Consider the following 6,598-nt stretch of genomic DNA (forward strand, 5'->3'; position numbering starts at 1 on the left):
AGAAGTTCCACCCCTGGCCTTCAGTTCAATCCCTTTCTTTCTTTTTTTTTTTTTTAATTTTCCTTCTTTTTTTTTTTTAACATTTTATTAGGGGCTCATACAACTGTTATCCCAATCCATACACACGTCAATTGTGTAAAGCGCATTTGTACATCGTTTCTCAAAACATTTTCTCTCCATTTAAACCCCCGACATTAGGTCCTCATTTTTCCCCTCCCTCCCCACTCCCCACTCCCGCATGAGCCCTTGATAGTTTATAAATGGGTATTTTGTCATATCTTGCCCTGTCCGATGTCTCAATCCCTTTATTTCAACAAGGGGAATCAGTAGAGAAAAAAAGTCAAAATATTCAAATAAGAATACAAAATATAGAATAAATACCTTTAATACATGTGCTAGGATGGGAAGATTTATTTGCCTTTGTGAGCTTTGGTTTTCCGCAGATAAAACTCCAGCTTCTTTCGCTGTAGCACAAAGTGTCTGCTCGGCCACACTGGCCTGGCCTTGAAGCGATCCAGGCACGACGCTTGTCCCGCTGGTATAGCTCCTCCAGAAACTGCTGAGTTTTGCGTTCGTTTCCCATTCAACATATTTCTTCTAAATTTTCTTTGATCGCTTCTTATTTTGTATCTCTTCCTCTTCAGGAGTCAGTTTAGCCCCATTTTTCCAACCCAGGGGCAGTGCAGAGTGGGACTCGTACAGCGTGCTGTCAATGAGCATGATGCAGTTCTTCACCAGCGTCTTGGTCTGTAGACAACATCAATGATTCTTGTTTTGCAGGTACAACACTCAGAGCCCCAGAAGAAGTTCCCCACGTCCAGCCTCAGGGCCCTGTACTTCTAGTTGCCTCCTCTCACACATGAACCGTGTGGATGCGGTGGGGACAATCTTAGAGTTGGCAGCCAGGCGCCCCAGCTCATACTTCCACTTCTCGTGGTGGGGCTTTCTCTTGCCCCCAGTCTTGCAGTGCTTGTGCCAGTTGTCCCAAGAGATACCCATCACTCAGCACTGGCTGGAAAGAGCTAGTCTAATTTTTTTAATACTTAAGTCTACTCATAAAATATGGCATACAAAATCTTTCAAGATTTGATTCAACAGACAAGTTAGGCTCATGTATTGTTCAGACCATATTGTAATTTTAAAAAACAGAGAGGAATGCTTGGCTTAAATGTTCATCTCTGAACCAGTTTTCAATGGTTGGGAAAAGGATCATACTGAATTAACATCTTAACCATAAACCATTTTATGTAATCCATAAAGCTTGCTTCTAATGTTTACAAAACAGGTGCATAAACAGATATAGGAGCAGGGCAGCAGCTCCTCTAATGTTAAAGATAACAAACCATTCTTTTTGTAAAAAAATGAATTTTCTTTTATCAAAAGTGCAAAAGAACAACGAATGTCTTAAAGAAATATAAAAAATAACTTATAATTTATCAATATTGAAAATTTATAAATTGTCAAGCTGGGAGCTGGGAGGGAGAAGGAAAAAGAGGAGCGATACCAAGAGCTCAAGTTGAAAGCAAATGTTTTGAGAATGATGATGACAACAAATGTACAAATGTGATTGACACAATGGATGGATGTATGGATTGTGATAAGAGTTGTATAGCCCCCAATAAAATGATTTAAAAAATAAAAAAATAAAAGAGATTAAAAGAGGGAGATGGTGTTCTCTTAAAATTATTTACTTATAAACAGCATATTATTCAAATCAATAATAAAAATTGATTTTAAAACATTGTTAGGACAATTAACTACCCATTTTGGGGAAACTAATTTTCTTACTATCCACTTGCCACTAACGGTTGGAACTGGAAACACAGGGAATCCAGGACAGATGAACCCCTCATGACCAGTGGTGAGAGTGGCGATATTGGGAGGGTGGAGGGAAGGTGAGGGAGAAAGGGGGAACAGATGACAAGGTCTACATATAACCTCCTCCCTGGGGGACGGACAGCAGAGAAGTGGGTGAGGGAGACGTCAGATGGTGTAAGATATGACAAAATAATAATAATTTATAAATTATCAAGGGTTCGGAGGGGAGGAGGGCATGGGAAGGGAGCAGAAAAAAAGAGGAGCTGACACCAAGGGCTCAAGTAGAAAGCAGGTGTTTTGAGAATGATGATGGCAACATATGTACGAATGTGCTGGACACAATTGATGTGTGTAAGGATTGATGATAAGAGTTGTATGAGCCCCTAATAAAATGATAAAAATAAAAATTTTTTTTAAATGTAGAGGAAGACTAAAGGAGACTCGCTCTGGCATTACCAGGTCGCCATGGATTGGATGAAGAAGATCAAGTGGCATCTATCAATGACACTCCAAGGTGGCTGAGGTATAGACAAGACCAATGGTGCCCCTGCAAGGATAGGCCTGGACTAGAGTGGTGGTGGCCATGGAGGCAGCGACCCTGGAGAGACCCCACAAGTGCTGTCCCTGGGGATGCTGGCTGGGGCATGGGGCTGCTCAGCATTGGACAAGGGGTTGTACATGAGGACTTGAAGCTGGGACCTGATGGGGAGAGTGACCAAAGCTTCGGCCACATCCTTGGTGTAGTCACCAGTGAGGGTCCGCATGCACAATCACCCCCATGCAAGATCCCTACTGAGGACATAAATGAGCATCCATCGCTACCAGCTGACATCAGGCTACCTGAGAGCTATCTTGAGAAGCTGACCCTCAAGGGTCCCATCATTGACAAGCCCCTTAGCCGCCGCCTCCATCATGTCAGCCTGTCTGAGCTTGGCTTTGGGAAATTGGGGACCCTACATCAATCTGGACAGGCTGGGCAAGGGGACCTATGCTATAAAGGCAAAAGCAAGCTAACAGACAACCTGGAGGTACTCAAGGAGATCAGATTGAAGCATTCTCTGCCATCCGGGAAGGTCTCTGCTCAAGGACCTCAAACATGCCAATACCGTCACACATGATTCACACAGAGTAGTCCTTCACCCTTGTCTTTGAGTACCTGGACGAGGACCTGAAGCAGTCCCTGGATGACTGTGGGAACATCATCAACATGCACATCGCGAACCTGCTCCTGTTCCAGTGGCACTGTGGCCTGGTCTACTGCCACTGGCAACAGGTGCTCCTCCGAGACCTCACGGCTCAGAGCCAGCTCATTAATGAGAGGGGAGAGCTGGCCAACTTTGGCGTGGCCCAGGCTAAGTCAATCCCAACAAAGACATACTCCAACAAGGTGGTGACGTTTTGGTACTGGCCTGGCCACCGTGGCCGGTTCCACAGGTTACTCCACCCTGCCTGACACGTGGGGTGTGGGCTGTATCTTCTATGAGATGGCCATTGGCTGGCCCCTCTTCCCTGGCTCCACTTCATCTTCCATGTTCTGGGAGCCCCAACTGAGGAGAAGTGGCCAGGCATCCTGCCTAATGAAGAGTTGAAAACATAAAACTACCTTAAGTACCGAGCCGAGGTCCTTCTGAGCCAGGCACCCCGGCTTGACAGGGACAGGGCCGATCTCTGTATCTGCAGGTGAGACCACTTGTCCTGGTCCAGCTATGAAAGATCCATTTTTCCTCAGTCTGGGGAATGGATCCATAAACTTCATGACACTGCTTCCATATTTGCATTCAAGGAGATCCAGCTACCAAAGGAGGCCAGCATTCTGTCATCGTCTTTGCCTGATTCAGACAGGCCAGTTTTCTGCATGGCGGACACCGAATTCTAAAGCCGAGTACTAAGCCACAGACCCAAGCCCCAACAGGCAGCAGCTGGAGGGCCGAGGCCGCACCCAGCACAGGGCAACCCTGGCCGCACCCACCTGCTTGCTGCCTGCTTACCCGCCTGACCTACGCTTGCCTGTGCACACATCCCTTGCTGCCTGCCCCAACACCTGACCTCTGGTTTGTCAACCCACCCATTGGCCTGTGTACTGGGTGCTAACACAGCTCTCATGGCTCCCTAAAAAATAAATAAAAATAAATAAAATAAAGGTAAAGATGTAGAGGACTTACTAGCAAGAAAAAGAACAAAAACATGCGAATACACACAAGACTATAAACTAAAAGCTACCTTGTTTAGGACTATACACTGTGGAAAGCATTTTAAATATGTAAAAAGATCAATAAAAATACTGATAAACTTGAATATGCTTGAGTTTAAATATTTTATTAATTATTGTTTTATTTTTTTGTGAAAATACACACAGCGAAACCTGAAGCCATTCAACAGTTTGTAGATAAGACATTCTTATTTCTGTCCTAGTTGTTTATACCCATTGACTTTAAGCTCCTTCCTTCCAGTCTGTTCGTGTATACTTTAAAACAGCTATGATCTATTTGATTTTTATAGTTAATTACTGTATTTTAATAATTTTTATTGCAAATTATGTGTGTGTGTTACATTTCAGATCATTAATTTTTATATCCAACAGCTTAATCTAATCAAACTAAATAGTTGACTTTTTTAAAAGATCATTTTATTGGAGCTCTTACAGCTCTTATAACAATCCATATATCAATTGTATCAAGCATGTTTGTACATATGTTGCCATCATCATTTTCTAAACATTTACTTTCTGTTTGAACTCTTGGTATTAGCTCCTATTTTTTCCCTTCTCCTGCTGCTCCCACCCTTGTGACCCCTATATAAATTATAAATTATTATTTTCATATCTCACACCAACCGCTCTCTCCCTTCACTCCTGTTTCTATTGTTTAGCCCCTGTGTGTGTGTGTGTGTGTGTTATGTGTCGATCATTGCAATTGGTTCTGCATTCCTCCCCTCCTTCCCCCACTTTCCCCCTCCCCTCCTGGTACCACTCCTCCCATTTCTGTTCCTGAGGGGTTTATCTGACCTGGATTCCATGTGTCCTGAGCTCTTTTCTGTATTGGTGTACATGCTCTGGTCTAGCCAGGACTGAAAGGCAGCACTGCAGTCATGATAGTGAAGGTGGGGTGGGTAGCGATGGTTGAGGAAACCTCAAAGAACCAGAGGCATATTGTAAGTTTCATCGGTGCTGTACTGCTTCCTGGTTGATTCATCCCTTCCTTGTGACCCTTCTGTGAGGGAATGTCCAATTGTCTACAGATGGGTTTTAGGCCTCTGGTAATAGTTGACCTTTTATTGGCTCCCTGATTTCTCTTTTCTCTCCTGTGGACTATTATCTTCCATTTCGCCCAAATCAATACCTATCAATAATCCAGTACATTGAAAGTAGTGCCTGAGCATCATTCTTCTGACTGGTTTGTCTGGTAGCTCCAGAGTCTTCTCTTCTTTGGAAAGTTCCTTTGCATCTAAGTTTTGTTAACTTATTTGTGCCTATTTTTCTCTTTCTTTCTCCTCACCCCCCCCACCCCCACCCCCAGCTCCACCATGGGCTCATGGGCTGTGATTGACTGCTGTGTATGCGGCATTGCTGTGCAACTATTAGGGTTAAGAGGCATTCTTGGTCATGGGGGGTAGTTGTTTCTCTCAAATGGTACTGGGAAAGAATAGCAGAAAACACAACACAGAGGGGGCAAGAAGGAGAATGAGGAACAGAGCAAAAGGAAAGAGAAAAGCAAAAGAGAAGGAGTGAGTAAGTGAGAAAGTCATTTGAAAGAAAAAATATAATGAAGGAAAACTAGCAGTTTGTAAAGAGAAAAGCAAAGAAAAGAGGACTATGTTTGTATATAAAAAAGAGGAAATGAAGAATTAAAGAAGAAAATTCAAAGGTGAAAAGGGTGAAAGCAAAAGGGAAGATTAAAAAGCGCCTTTGTTTGGGTGGAGACTTTCCTCAGCCCAGGAGCTGACAGATAGGGGTCTCTCTATCAACCCTTGCCACTTCATGAAAGTAAAAACATGAAATGTTTCTCCTTAGTTTGATAGCCTTATTTTGTTTAACCCCATTTCTTCCAGATTTTAAATTTTTATTAAAGATACTGCCTACATATATAGACAAGTGTGATGGTCAATTTTGTGAGTGTGAATTTGCATAGGGTATTGACTCAAATGTTAATGTAGGTATTGATATGAAGTTATATTTTAGATATGATTGAAGTCCATAGTTCATGTTAAGCGAGGGAGATTATCCCAGATAATCTGCATGGGCCTGATTTAACCAGTCAAGAGATCTTAAATGCAGAACCATGGTTTCCCAACAAGAAAAGACACTCTGTGTGTGGACGTCAGCCTCAGTTTGGTCTGAGAGTCCCAGCTCACCCTTTGTGTGGCCGATCCTACAGATTTTGGATTTGCCTCAGTAACGTCCACAATCACATATCCAATTCTGCTCAGTAAATCTACTAACATGTGCCTCCTACTGATTCTCTTTCTTTGGAACACTGATGTGATAGCCAGAAATAACTATCTATGTAATATAATAAGAGAGTAGATTTTAGAATACCAAAAAAAACATCATTCTATAAAGAAAAATAGCATGAACCTATCATAATAAAAGAATAACTCATATGCTTCATTTGTCTATTCTTGCCTAAGAAACAACTCTGAGACTTAATAATTAAAAAAAAAAGTATTATTGTCATTATCTATGAGCTGGCAACCTGGTAAATCTGGAACCATTCAAACTGCATTTTTTTAAGGCTCCTCAGCAGCTGGAGGGTCCAAATTGTCTTCACAAAAATGCATGGCA

General features: G+C 42.5%; 2 pseudogenes; one reads left to right on the plus strand and one right to left on the minus strand.

The window, feature by feature from the left end:
• Positions 1 to 410: 410 nt before the first annotated feature.
• On the minus strand, positions 411 to 999 carry LOC101656826 (annotated as a pseudogene).
• Positions 1,000 to 2,280: 1,281 nt separating this feature from the next.
• Positions 2,281 to 3,694, plus strand: LOC101656518 (annotated as a pseudogene).
• Positions 3,695 to 6,598: the final 2,904 nt, after the last annotated feature.

Source organism: Echinops telfairi, unplaced genomic scaffold (genome assembly GCF_000313985.2).
Source record: "Echinops telfairi isolate 266 unplaced genomic scaffold, ASM31398v2 ScPeMD7_7469;HRSCAF=8507_0, whole genome shotgun sequence".
Classification (NCBI taxonomy): Eukaryota; Metazoa; Chordata; class Mammalia; order Afrosoricida; family Tenrecidae; genus Echinops; species Echinops telfairi.